The following is a 14,839-nucleotide window of genomic DNA, read 5'->3' as shown; positions in this document are numbered from 1 at the left end:
ATTTATTAAAATAAATCGACAAAATAAGAAAGACACAATATTGCAATTCAAATAAATATGCTATTATTTGAGCGGTATCCAGACTTTGAACGAATATTGAGTTAAACAAAACAATGAAGACACTTAAGGAAGCGCTAGGTTCGAGCGAAACGGAACACTTGATACTCATGCAGATTGAAGCTATGTATAACGCATATGTTAGGCTAAATTACGAAATGGTTAAAATCCGAAACCACGCCTACCAATCTTTTTTTTTTAGCACTTTGTTTTGAATTTACTTTTATCCCATAAATAGACTCCAGTAGTGCTTTATGGAACTGACGGCTGTGAGACAAAATTAACTGTTAACCTTCTTAATAAAGGAATAATGCCTAACTAATATAACAAAAAGCGTACCTGGTCGAATTCGCCATTTTTTAAACTTTCCGCATAGTATGAGAAGATCACTCTTCAAGGTCAACTGCTTCATTTCTGGGAACCGTTGTGCATATTACAATATAAAAATAGTTCGTTCGACGCATTATTGTCATTGTAAATTGTAAATTGAAGGTCCATTAATGCAAATTATTAATATTTCGCTAATGTGCGCTGGGTATTAAAACTCCGGGACTTCGATGTTTCCACTTTGTTTATACCGGCATTGTTCTTTCATAGTATTGTTATTATTCTGATATATTTCTTTGATTCTGTTTTATTAGATACCATCCGTAACACTTAAATAAATAATTGCATGTCTGAATTTTTTATCAACTTTTATTCATAATAAAATTCCAATATTTCAACCAAACACATGAATACATATTTGCATTCGACAGTGCTGGCTGCAAAAGTGGGCTATTCATTAAATTAAATACTCTCCGAACATCATTTGTTAAACGAACCGCTGTTTCAAGCCGCACTAAGTAATCGCGTTAGACGTAAAATCGATCGAAAAGAACTTGTGTTCAACACAAATAATCGTTTTAGCACAGTTCCTCAACTGTGGAGAGCATTAAGGCAATAGTATCCTAGAGAAAAGGTTAACTATTTTATAAGTACTGAAGCTTCGGAGAGAATAAGTATTTGTTGGAAGAAATTGTATACTGTTTCTCTTTCTGCTTTGTAGCTTATGGTCTTAAAACGCACTGTTGTTTTTCATATACTGGACTTATATCGTTTTCTATTTTAGGTTTCATAACTTAATTATCGCTACCCCTTTTATGGCTATGCACGAAAGCAATCTTATTATACTCTCGCAATATGATGCACTGAGAGAATTGTTTAGTTTTTAACACTTTAAATTTATCAATAATAAATATGGAGTTATGTAATATGCTACTGTATGCAAAAAATAGTAAGACTTGAATTATTTAAACTTCGCGGGCACACCTATTCGTCGAATAATCTTTTTTTAGGTTGTTATGACTGTCAGTGACATCTGTGCCAAATGTCGCATCAAAATAATCACCAGTGTCAAGTATACGCTTGTCTTTCTGAAGTATATAAAGCGCATTCGGCAATTTTTACGATGAGTGAAATTATTCAACAAAGAAGTTCCATTAAATTTTTTGTGTGGAATCAAATTTCTAGTGCTGAAACGGTCACCTTCAGTGATAATTGAGCAAGTGTTTTTGATTGGGACAAATTATTCATAGAGAGTCCAGAACGCGTTGACTACGAATCACGTCAAGGACGGCCATCAATATATTGAATGGAATAAGGGAATTGGAGAAACGTAAAAGCACGATTGGCCCCGCCTCTTATAAGATTTAAAATACATAAATTACAAACCACTTAAGCTATATCAATTAAATTTGCTCAGAATAAATATTTTCGGCACTTCTTTGGAAAATGTGCAAACAAGTAAAATCGTTTGATAACTCAGCCCATTCTCCTTACAACGGTTATATTGAAAATTGCTAAAAAATAGCGATAACTCACTAAAAAGATACGTTATAAACATTTAATTTCACATTCTAAAGTATATGGGAGGGCTCAATAGAAACCGTATACAATGATGGACAGTGAGCGTGGATCGTCTCACTGTAAAATTTTCCAAAAATCGATTTTTGCTTTATTGCATTATCGGATAGTATACTCTATAATAAACATTCTCTCAAATTTTGAAATCGAAATTCAAATTATTACAGTCACTATAGCGTTTATTGTAGAAAGGGAACAAAGTGAGGAACGGAGCGACTTTAATCTTTAAACCCGTTTTTCTCAGAAAGGTGTTTTTCAAAACGGTTTCCACTCTCAAAGGAAGAGAAATCTAATTTCAATTTAGAGAGAATATTTTTAATGTCATTCTTTATCGTGCTATGGAAGCTGAAAAATCTCAAGCGTTTTTGAGATACGAAAAAAGTTAGGCATGCGCAATTTTAAATAACACTCCAATTACCTCAAAATTGCGGCCGCAATCGTGAACATTGTACAGGATCCTATTTTTTACGTGTCATTTCAACAAGCTATTTAACTATCATACATCCAATAAATAAATATAAAAAATGATTTTGTATTCGTCATAAATGTATTTATTTGTAAAAGAAAACCGCACCGATTAGTTAATTTTAACATTAAAAAAAAATAGCGAAAATAAGTGATTTTTCGGAGGATGACACTGAGACGATCCCTTGATATCCACCAAAATCATTCGAACGGACTCGCGAGGCAATTTTCAAGAACCATGTTTTTCACTTTCTTAATATATTCATTAGTTGAATAAGTCGAAAGTCGTCCAGAATGAGGCACGTTTTCAACGATCTCTCAACGGCTTTGTACCACTCGTAGGATTGTGTTTTTGATAAAACTGAATCACCGTAAGCCTTTTCCAACATTGACAACAATTCCGCACACTAAATTAGGTTAGAAACACAAAATTGGAGACAAATTCTTTGTTCGATATTTTTATCCATTATAAAAATCGCCACGCACTACTGAAGTGTACCAACTTAAGCAGCTGCTGTAAATAAACTAGTTAACCGATACGCGCTCATATTTGGCGTAGTAATTGAGGACAGTACTATAACTTAACAAATACATTTTTTTGAAATATCATTTTCTGGTGCTTTTATGTACCAATGTAAAACAAGAGCCAAACAATTCGAAATCGGGACATAACTCTTAAACATCTTAGATACCGAATATATGAACCCCAACGCCTAAGGATCTTATATGGAAATTCGGAAATAGTTTTCTCGTATATTATTGTATCTTTGTGTTCAAAATGGACAAATTCGAGTTATTACTTCACCTTGCCCCTAATATAGAGATTTTAAAACCCAGACTGACTTCAACCACATTTGGTGCGTGACTAACAGAAGGTTTCAAGACCAGAGCATACTTTCGTAGAACCCCCAGAGGTGATCTAGTGACTGATGCCTAGAGCAAACTGAAATATGGAGCGAGATGGTGAACCTGATTCCGCAATCGTAACAATGGAGCAGACGTTGCATTGCCCGTTCATGAACAAGTTCGAATTGCAATTATCCGTCTGAAGTATAACAAAGCGTGGGGGTCGATGGATTGCCAGCCGAACTATTCAAATACGGCGGTGAAGGACTGATAAAGAGCATGCATCAGGTTCTTTGTAGAATACGGTCGGACGCAAAAGCTACGTCAGGATCGGGAAGGGCCTTTCCGAGCCTTTTGATATCAAATAAGGTTTCAGACATAAAAATAATTTGAGCTGAAGAACAAAACATAGAAGGTACAATTTTCTAAAAAAGTGTTAAGCTGCTGTCGTATGCCATCGATATCATAGCCATAACAACCGAGCATTAGTTCTGCTTTCTCCAGGTTGGACAAAGAAGCAAAAGCAAAGGGTCCGACGTGGCTCCCACGTTACTGTTAAAAGCCATAACTTCGAAGTCGTAGATAATTCCGCCTATCTTGGAACCACGTCAGACTCAAAATAGAACGCAGAATAACACTTGCCAACAAGTGCTACTCCGGACTGAGTAGGCAGTAAAGTTCTCTTTCAACGAACAAAGACCAAATCCTGCGAGAAACTCATCATTCCCGTCTTGCTATATTTTGCGGAAGATTTTTGGTCGTTTGCGCATTGGTAACGGCGAATACCATTGCCATAGTTCAGCGTATTAAGAGACAGCGGCTACGCTGACTAAGTCATGTCGCTCAAATGGATGAAAACACTACAGCTCTGAGAGTATTAGACGCAGTACCCGCCGGGGAAGCAGAGGAAGTGGTAGACCTCAACTCCATTGGAAAGACCAGGTGGACCTGGTTACACTTTGAATCACCAATTGGCGCCAAACTGCAAAAAGGAAGAACGACTGGCGCGCTGTTGTTAACTCGGGAATGACGCGTAAGCGGTGTCTACGCTGTGGATGAAATCGAGTGAAAATTTTAAACATCCAGCTCACTTTACTCTTTATTTATTGGTAATGGTAGTGAGGTATCTTACTGAAACTCAGCTTATTTTCCTATTAATAATACAAGTATGTGATAATGCCAAAAATAAATAAAATCAGGTCAATACTACCCACATACGTAACACAAGTTGCAAGAGTGTGAACTACTCGGTTACATCCGGACTTAGGCCTTCATTACTTGTTTTTTATTTTGTTGAAAATCTCTTCCTGAACTACAATACAATTTTCAGTTGTATTCATTGCTTATTTTGTCTGTGGCAGCCGCTAAAGATAGATGTGTTTTTATGACTTTGGCGATTTTCGTATGGTAAAAGCTCGTACTTCGTTGCTTGTTCATGAATCCTTGGCTAAAAATAATATCGTATGGGTGCCCCAACCTAAATATTTAACAGACATGGCTCCACTTCACTTTTTGCTATTTCCGAGCAGTGAAGAGAACCTTAAAAAGCCCTCGAATAATAGATGAAAGTCGTAGAACTGAAGTGCATAATATTGAATGGAGACTATTTTATAGGCGGCAACATTAATGTAGCCCTCATTGAAGGACTTCAATAAACGAAAATTCCCGTTATTCTAGTCCGACATATATTACTGGTTTGGGTGTTTCTAAAATATTGAGTATTTTATACGCTTGCAACCAGTTGCTACAGAGTATAATAGTTCCGTTCATACATTATAATGGTTGTATGTATCACCTAAAACTAATCGAGATAGATATAGGGTTTTATATATAAATTATCAGGATGACGAGTCCGTCCTTCCATTCGTGCGAGCTGCAGCTTGAGTAAAAATTAAGATATCGTGATGAAACTTGGTATGTAAATGTGTTCCTTGGCAAAAAAGTAAGGACGAGCCCGTAAATGAGCGTGAAAATTACAAAGTGCCATAACTGTTACTTGGAACAGAGGCTGCCGGTAGCAGGAAGCACATTTCTCCTAAACTACTTAAACCGAAAACGCCAAATTTGCTCAGAACAAATCCGTCATAGCAGCCCTATGTACACTTTAAACATTGGAAAAAATCGGAAGATTACCCGTCCACGCCTCATACTCGTACTTGTGTAACGGTATTGTTAAAATTTACTAAAAGTGTCCCAAATCAATAACTAGATATACCACAGACATTACACCCGGGGTTATACTAGGACGATGGCCGTGGCACCGCACACTTTTAGGTGAAACCATGCCTACTTCTAATATAGCAATTCCCTTAGACCCCATATACCTAATATAAAGATTTTCGAACGTCCGGGTGACTCTATTACGCATACATATATCGGCCAATATGGGAGTTATCTTAATAAAATTGAGAGAATGTTTTTTTCTTATAACGGAGCATTTTTGTGCTTAGAAAGGATAAAATCGGATGAAAACTCGCCCTAGATCCCTTCTAAAAAGTGCGTTCCAAAGTAAACAGGACTTTTTGAATCTAGCGCCCCCTGTGGCGCCATCTATACGTCGTCTGGCGCATTAGAATCTGCTATCTTTATAGATTGTCCAGTGAGAATCTTCCAATCATGACATTTCATTGATTGGAAGTGAAGTTATTGCGTTTTAAGTGTCAGTATGTTTGAGCTATCGGTGCGAAAATAAGCCAACATTAAATTTTGTTTTAAAATTGGTAAAACTTTTACCGAAACGTTTGAATTGATGAAACAAGTTTATGGCGATGATTACCTATCCCGTAGCAGAGTGCACGAGTGGTTTCAACATTTTCAAAGTGGTTGTGAGGACATAAATGGCGATCAACATGTGGGCCAATCAAAATCCGTGATCACCGGAAATTCCATCGAAACTGTGCGTGAATTCATTAAAAATCAACGAAATCATTATTGAAATCCTCCCTGCTACGGTTAAACATCCAAGTTCAATGGAGCCGGCAAGTTTTGCGGTTTCGCTAAACGCTTGTGCCAAGCATTGGATCCATTACTCGAATGTGGTTCAAATTGGTCGAGTAGTCCATTTTTAATTTTAACTACTTTCTTGTACCACCTTGCTGTAATATTTGCGCTGTTAAATTTAATGCTTTTGACGTTTTTCTTTAGAAAGCTATAGCAAATTGTATGGTTTTAAACATAACCTTTGTAAGGGATTATTTTCACACCATATCAAGAAATACAGTCTAGATAAAAGTCGCCTTAAACTGCGAAAACCCGAAAATTTGTTTCCCAGATTGGTACAACCTTTTTTGTGTTCGTGTGACGTTGGATCTTAATATGTAATTTAGTGTGTCTTTGTCGGAAGTTTGTTCACGGCGTCAGAGGTTCTACGTTTTCCTTTTTTATAATAAATGTTTAAAGACAATTTGAAATATTAGGCACTAGAGAATTTAATATATGCCTGCGTCCACGCGCCGACAATTAATATTCACATTTTTAAACGCAATACATTCACTTGACGCATTATCGGGAAACAAATAAAAACAGCTGTATAAAACTAGCACTGTCAATCACGTGTATTTATTTAAAGATTTTCATTCAAGTATTTAAAGAAATTGCAATCTGTATACCGATTTGGTGATGGCGTTTCAGAATTTTGATATAGAGCAATTCAAGATCAGCCAAGCTTAACAAAGTGTACGTTGACATCTATTGATTCTCCTAAGGAGAGGCAGGTTGTCAATCTGCCACTGCCGAATGAAGACTTATTGACTGTTGGAACCACCGTATACTGAGTCTATCATTGTACATAGTACATAGAATTCGGGGAATATTTCGTAAACTTAACAAAACCTACTACTGTTTCTATAAAACGTACTAAGTTAACTGTACCTTTTCTTTACTTATACTTGTATCTATTTTGACAAATAGTAAAATCTATCCTACTGAATGACATCATACTAATAGAAATATTATTTTTTTCATTTTATGGATACATCTTGCGCTAATGTCGTTATTTCCAAAATAACCTCAGTCAAAGAGACAAAGTTTGAAAAGTAAAGTCCTCTCTCGACGAACAGAAACCAAACTCTATAAGTTACTCATTATTATCGTCCTGCTATATGCTCCAGAGGCATGTCCGACGGCAACATCTGATGAGTCGACGTTGCGAGTTTTCGAAAGAAAGGTTCTGCAGAAGATTTATGGTCCTTTGCGCATTGGCCTTGATAGAACGATGAGCTGTACGATATATACGACGACATCGACACAGTTCAACGAATTAACAGATAGCAGCTTGAAGGCTTTCGAGTTAAGGTGAAGAAGAGCCTGGTTGCGCTTCGTATCTCGATTTGCCACCAAATAGTGAAAAGATCGAATGACGCGCTGTTGAAAACTCGGCTATAACTAAGTAAGCGGAATGTCACTTATGATGGAAATAATGTATAACATCCCCAAATTAGTTAAAATATTAACTATGACAGTTGGTCTGTCTGGCTTCCTTTGATTCTGATCTTCTGCATTCTGCTGCATGCTGGCGTACTTGCTGCAAATTCTCTAGCTTCCTTCGACTGCTTGGCTCTGTCACTTAGTGTTGATGAATTTTTGAAATCTATATACATTTTATTGTTCCTGATATTTATGAATTCACAGCGGAAACCAAAAATAAATGGTAGTTAATCCAATATTATCACTTATGACAGTAGGTCTGACACATGCGTGAGTTTTCATTGCAGTTGTTTTTCGAAGGTGTATATTGTAGGCGTTTTGATCGTAAGCAATAAACTTCTATTATAAGCATAGCTTTGATGACAGAAGGTATTTCGTCTTGCCTCGTTCACTGCTAGACCCATTTGCTTTCCTTTCTTATCCATTCTGGAGAAAGCAGAACTATCGGCGAGGGTGTTTGCGGCCAATGATATCGATATCATCAGCATACGCCAGCAGCCGGGATACCGAAATCAGACATCGCGGCATAAAGACAGCTCATTTTCGTGCTGTCGAAAGCAGCTTTGAAATCGACGAAGAGGTGGTGAGTGTCGATTCTCTTTTCACGAGTCTTTTCCAAGATTTGGTGCATGGTGAATATCTGGTCGGTTGTTGATTTTCCAGGTCTAAAGCCACACTGATAAGGTCCAATCAGTTTGTTAATGGTGGGATTTAATCTTTCACACAATACGCTGGTTAGAACCTTTTATACGATGTTTAGGAGACTTATCCCACGGTAGTTGACGCAGATTGTAGGGTCTCCCTTTTTGTGGATTGGGCAGAAGACAATTAAATTCCAATCGTTGGGCATGCTTTCGTCTGACCATATTTTGAAAAGAAGCTGATGCATGCCCCCTATCAGTTCTTCGCCGCCGTGTTTAAAATGCTCGGCCGGCAATCCATGGGCCCCGCCGCTTTGTTATTCTTCAGACAGGTAATTGCTATTCGAACTTCTTCAGGGTCGGGCAAGGGAATCCTTGTTTAATCGTCATCGATTGGGGAATAGGGTTCGCCTTTTCCTGACGCTATGCTTTCACTACCTTTCAGCAGGTTGGAGAAGAGTTTGCTCCATAATTTTGGTATGCTCTGGGCAGCAGTCACTAGATCACCTTTATGGGTTCTACAAGAGTATGCAGCTTGTCAAGTTCTTCATACTCACGCATTTCGACCTCTCTCTTTTGTTGTATGCAAATGCGTCTCGCTTCCTTCTTCAGCTTTCGGAATCTATCCCATCCCCCAGTCTGTTTTCTCTCCGCTGCCACACGGCACTCTTCATCGTACCAGCTGTTTTTTTTGCCTTTTCCGAAAACCAATGGTTTCGTTGGTTTCGGCATGAAATGCCTTCCCTCAGTTTCCTTATACCGAGTTGCTGACAAGTGCTCTCAGAGATTCAAAGACAGCTAGGTGGCTTGATAAATTTTCTTATACTGGAATATACTACAGATAACCATATTTGAGACTACGGCGAAGTCAATCAGCCGCAACGAATTTGGGGATCTTTTCTCGTGGAGGCAGAATTTACCAACGGTTGCTCCAAAGATAGCTTCTTTTCCAACATTTTTCGCAAGTAACTCTTGCAGACGCCTCATACAAATTGCCAGAGTAATAGTTTAAGTTTTTGCCATCGAAACTCTGCTAGCATATGCATATGTTAGTTCTAAATGAAGTTTACCACACTAGTACATATTTGTCATGTGTTTCTTGGATAATTACCGTTTAGATATACTAGTATTAAGTTCAGTTAAACTATTGACAATATTTATATTTTTCTTATAAATTTCCAAGAAAAAAGGTGAAAGCTTTCATTTTTGCGTACGCAATAATGTTCTGCTGTTGCTTTGTAGTATTTGCTCAGGTGTCAGTTAGCCTGGACTTAAAAAAGCATGCTAATCGAAATACAGTACTAATACAGAGTTAGAGAATACAATAATAGTATAAATATCGTTGGTGGTCGCACTAGAGATTCATTCGAAGATAACTTGTACAATAGAGTGCATGGCAGCCATGAAAATACTACTGTTACTAGTCGTGAGCGTTGCGATCCTGAACTACGGTCAGGTTAACGGTGCCGGTGAAACGTCTGATACTTCATCGTCATCGTCTGGTAGTTCATCACCAGCTGATACTTCATCGTCATCGTCTGGTAGCTCATCACCAGCTGATACTTCATCGTCATCGTCTGGTAGTTCATCACCAGCGAGCAGTTCATCACCAGCGAGCAGTTCATCATCGTCTGGTAGTTCATCACCAGCGTCCAGTTCATCGCCAGCTTCATCTTCATCGGCAGACAGTTCTTCATCATCATCCTCTGAAACTACTACAGTAAGTTCCACGAGTAACGATGACACCAGAATAAAAGAAATAAGAGAAGAAAAGCGCAAGAATAGAACACTGCGTAAACAATTGAGAAAACAACGCAATGCTATGAAAAGAATGAAACTTCAAGAACGCAGAAGAAGGCTACGACGCAGGAGACGTCAGCAGAACCGCAGAAGAAGATCTAACAGAAGGAGATTTTAAGTCAAGAGACAATATAAAAAGCGACACCACAAAACAGTTGTCTCTTTTGGAATTTTGCAAAACACATCAATTCTTAATAAAATAAAATCTGTATGCACAAAATATCTAACTTTAAAGCCGTTAGTTTTGTTTTTTTTTTACAAAATTGCTGAAGTTACAAGAATTTTTATATATGGTATGTCTTATGAGAACGTTTTATATGCGATTTTTAGTGTTAAAAACTTTATAGCGTTTCCAGACTTTGGGAAACTATTATGTAACGAATTAATCTTGATTTTTTTGTTTCGAATTATCCAGCATAAGGTTATGAGTGGCAACGCAATTTCTCTTTTGGGATAATCGTTGGTTGCTACTATTGCCCTGTTCTTCTTCTTCTTTACTGGCGTAGCCACCGCTAGGCGCTTATATCCGAGTTAACAACAGCGCGCCAGTTGTTTCTTCTTTTCGCAATTTGGCGTCAATTCGAGATGCCAAGTGCAAATGGAGTCATTTATAGAAGTTTACGCAAGTGAGAAAAGTTTTCTGACCGCCATTCACTTGGGAGTAGCCAGAAACGATTCTTTTACATATGGCTTAAGCAGCTTCCGCCGCCTATATTCTAATATTTATCTGTAAAAATTTTGTAAAACATTCTTCTAATGTCATACTTTTACGTTTTTATACTCTTGCAACCTATTCCTACAAAGTAATATAGTTTTGTTCACCTAACGGTTGTACGTGTCACCTAAAACTAATCGAGATAAATGTAGAGTTATATATATAGGTATATAAATGATCAGGATTATGAGAAAAGTTTAAATCCGGGTGACTGTCTGTCTATCCATCCGCCCGTCTGTGCAAGCTGTAACTTGAGTAAAAATTGAAATATGTTGATACCTGGTATGCGGGTTCCATAGTACAAAAAGAATTACGAGTTCGTAGATGGGCATAATCGAATCACTTCCCCGCGCACAAATCGCCATTAACCAAAAACATATAGCTCGTGGCTCGAAAGACCGATTTCGATTAAATTTACAACATAACATCAAAAATGGGCGAAATCGGACTACAACCCCGCCTACTTTCTATATAAAAAAATTTAAACTCCACTTGATTCTTTTACTTTCCGGTACACAAATCAATAACTAATTGATATAATGGAATACAATTTTGCACAAATGATTCCTTTAAAATATGCCCCACAATGACTAAAAAATATGCCACCCAATGGTTGTACAAATCCAACCAAAACGGTTCAAGCCCCTAAGTACCGAATATGTGGACCCCAGTATCGATAGTTGACTTTTTATCAAAAATATGGTCTATGTATGAGATATACAATTGAAATTTTGAGATAATCCTGTCATCGCATTAGAAACTCTTTTGCGTCAAAAATGGGTAAAAATCAGGTCAATATTTCTCTGAGCCCCCATATACCTAAAATAAAGATTTTCGAATATATAACTAGCTAATATCACTATTTTTGAACATCCGGCTGAACTTACTCAATATGGTTGATGTTTGTATGTGAGGTACATCTAACAAATCTTATGTCGAATATAGTATATGTGTATATTAAATTGCTTAGACTCCGATCCTCTGGTTGGCGTTTTACATAGACGAGTTTTTAGGCAGTTTTCCATAAAACTAGTTCAAAAATTCTCTTAATTTTTGAAATCGGATAATTCTGGACCAGGGTTCTCACCTTTTTCCCATTGTTACAAAGGAATGAGCGTAGTGTGTTGTGACTAAATCGGGCCAAAATAATGTTGCGCGATGTGACTAACAAAAAAAGGTCAGAAACACTAAATTTAACGGAAAAATGGCAGAAGGAGAGCAAATGCATGCCAGATGAGTATTTTCCTGCAAATATTTCGGTGACACTGACTGGTCGATAGTACCATCTTTTTGTTTTGTATTAAATGGGAGACCTGGTAATGTTCTTGAGTCAATTTTATATACATACATATGTATTGCATTATAATGCAATCAACAGAATCTTTTAGCAAAAGATCGTACAACTTCCGCAGCCTTGTTTTCCCTATTTTTACTTGTCTTTCACTTTTTTTTGAAAATTTTGGTTTATTATAAGTTTTTATATAATTTCTTTGTTTCATTATTTAAATCATAGTAGCACTGGTTTTAGTTTTTTTCGTCAAATCGTGCACAGACATTGATTTGTTTAGGTTTATTAAGGCCAACACCTTTGCTTCAAGATTGGGATCATTAGGTACTTGTTTCGCCCACTTTTAGATAAATCTTTTAGATAACAGGTTTCCTTGAACCTTATTATAATATTTTTCACACCATTTTCTGTATGAAATACTTTTTTCGGTGCAGCATCGAGCATCTCGAAAATGATATTACAATTGGGGGAAAAAAACAATGGAAGCAGAACTTATCACGCTTTCCAACAATAGAGCCACTTTACGGTAAAATGGCTACTTCATAAGATATATGGAATTGAAAGTGTGCAGTTTCTTTTCTTTCCTTAAATACACGTAAATAAACAATGGTACGCTACACTGCTTGCCACAACCGATATACTGAAGAATGCATTACCCGGGCGCCATCGGAAGGTTTTGCGCCACCTGTAATATCGTACATACTTGTATTGACCGATATTTTTGGAAAAAATTCAACTATAAGCACCGGGTCCACATATGGATGGTGGCGATTATAGCCGAGTTAACATTTCTTTTTTTCACAAGATGGCGTCAATTAGAGATTCCAAGCGAAGCCAGGTCCTTCTCCACCTGGTCCTTCAAACGGAGTGGATTTCTTTCCCTTCTTCTGCCTCCCCCGGCGGGTACTGCGTCGAACACTTTCAGAGCTGGAGTGTTTTCGTCCATTCGGACAACATGACCTAGCCAGCATCGCCGCTGTCTTTTAATTCGCTGAACTATGTCAATGTCGTCGTACAGCTCTACATTCCATCGAATTCGATATTCGCCGTGGCCAACGCGCAAAGGGCCATAAGTCTTTCGCAGAACTTTTCTCTCGAAAACTCGCAACGCCGACTCATCAGATGTTGTCATCGTCCATGCATCTGCACCGCACTGCAGGATGGGAATAATGAATGACTTATAGAGTTTTGTTTTTGTTCGTCGAGAGAGGACTTTACTTCTCAATTGCCTACTTAGTCCGAAGTTGTTGCTGTTTGTGCTGGTGCCAAGGAAGACGAAATTATCAACAACTTTGAAGTTATGACTGTCAACAGTGACGTGGGCGCCAAGTCGCGAGTGTGATGACTGTTTGTTTTTTGACAGGAGATATTTCGTCTTGCTCCTTTTCGTGCTATCATAGGCGGCTTTGAAAGAGGTGGTGTGTGTCGATTCTCTTTTCACGGGTATTTTCCAAGACTTGGCGTATAGTGAATATCTAGTCAGTTGTTGATTTGCCAGGTCTAAAGCCACACTGATAACGTCCAAACAGTTTGTGGACGGTGGGCTTTAATCACACAATACGCTAGATAGAACCTTATACTGGATGTTGAGGAGGGTTATCCCACGGTAGTTGGCGAAGATTGTAGGGTCTCCCTTTTTGTGAATTGGGCAGAGCACGCTTAAATTCCAACCGTTTGGCATGCTTTCGTCCGACCATATTTTGCAAAGAAGCTGATGCATGCTCCTTATAAGTTCTTCGCCGCCGTGTTTGAATAGATCGGCCGCCAATCCATTGACCTCCGCCGCTTTGTTGTTCTTCAGACGGGTGATTGCTATTCGAACTTCTTCATGGTCCAGCTGTTCTTTCTGTCCTCGTCGTACCAGCTGTTCTTTTGCATTTTCCGAAAACCAATGGTTTCGGTTGCAGCTGCACGTAAGGAGTTTAAAATGCCGTCCCACAGTTCCCTTATATCGAGTTGTTGACGAGTGCTCTAAGAGAGCAGGAGTGCAAGCCGAGTAAAGCCCAGTTTCACTCTGTAACATAAAAATGTCAGTGGAATCTGACGTACCAAATTTGGTTGAAATCGGTCGGGCGGGTATTGAGACATGTGATTTCATCCTATCGTCCAATTTTGACACCGGTTCCATTAATACCCTTTTAAATTTAAAGTATATTGCGTTTAGTTATTGATTTATCGCGCTTTTAGTAGATTTTAATAGTTATCTGGGCAGTGGACGGAGTTATTATCCAATTTCATCCATTTTCACACTGTTAGTTGAAGATATGTACATTAAACCACTTGTTCAGAAGTGTTTCCCACAGGTGTCCCTTGCTACTGCGATCTTCGGAGCTAAATTACGGTTCTATCCTTATTTTGTGCTTAGTTATTACACTTTACAGTCAAGATAAAAGTCGCTTTAAACTATGCAACACCGAATCCTTTGTACATTTGTTTTCCAGATTTGTACAACCTTTTTGTGTTCGTGTGACATTTGATCTTCATATGTTATTAAGTATGTGTTGGACAGCAGTTTGTTTACGGCTTCAAAGGTTTTACGTTTTTCCTTGTTTGTAATAAATGTTTAAAGGCAATTTCAAATATTTGTCACAAACGAATTTAATATTTGAATACCACCACGCGCAGATACTTAAATGTTCAAATTCTTAAACGCAAAACATTCACCTGACGCAGTATGAGAAAGCAAATAACAGCTGT

At 37.9% G+C, this 14,839-nt stretch overlaps 1 long non-coding RNA gene across 2 annotated transcripts in view; it reads left to right on the top strand.

Annotated features, from left to right (window-relative positions):
• Positions 1–14,839, top strand: part of LOC126760001 (uncharacterized) — a 33,479-nt gene that overhangs the window by 3,972 nt on the left and 14,668 nt on the right. The gene's annotated exons all lie outside the window — the stretch shown is intronic.

The sequence above is a fragment of the Bactrocera neohumeralis genome, chromosome 5 (genome assembly GCF_024586455.1).
Source record: "Bactrocera neohumeralis isolate Rockhampton chromosome 5, APGP_CSIRO_Bneo_wtdbg2-racon-allhic-juicebox.fasta_v2, whole genome shotgun sequence".
In the NCBI taxonomy this organism is placed as follows: domain Eukaryota; kingdom Metazoa; phylum Arthropoda; class Insecta; order Diptera; family Tephritidae; genus Bactrocera; species Bactrocera neohumeralis.
The sequence above is the reverse complement of the archived record's forward strand: the minus strand, read 5'-3'. Positions and strand labels throughout refer to the sequence as shown.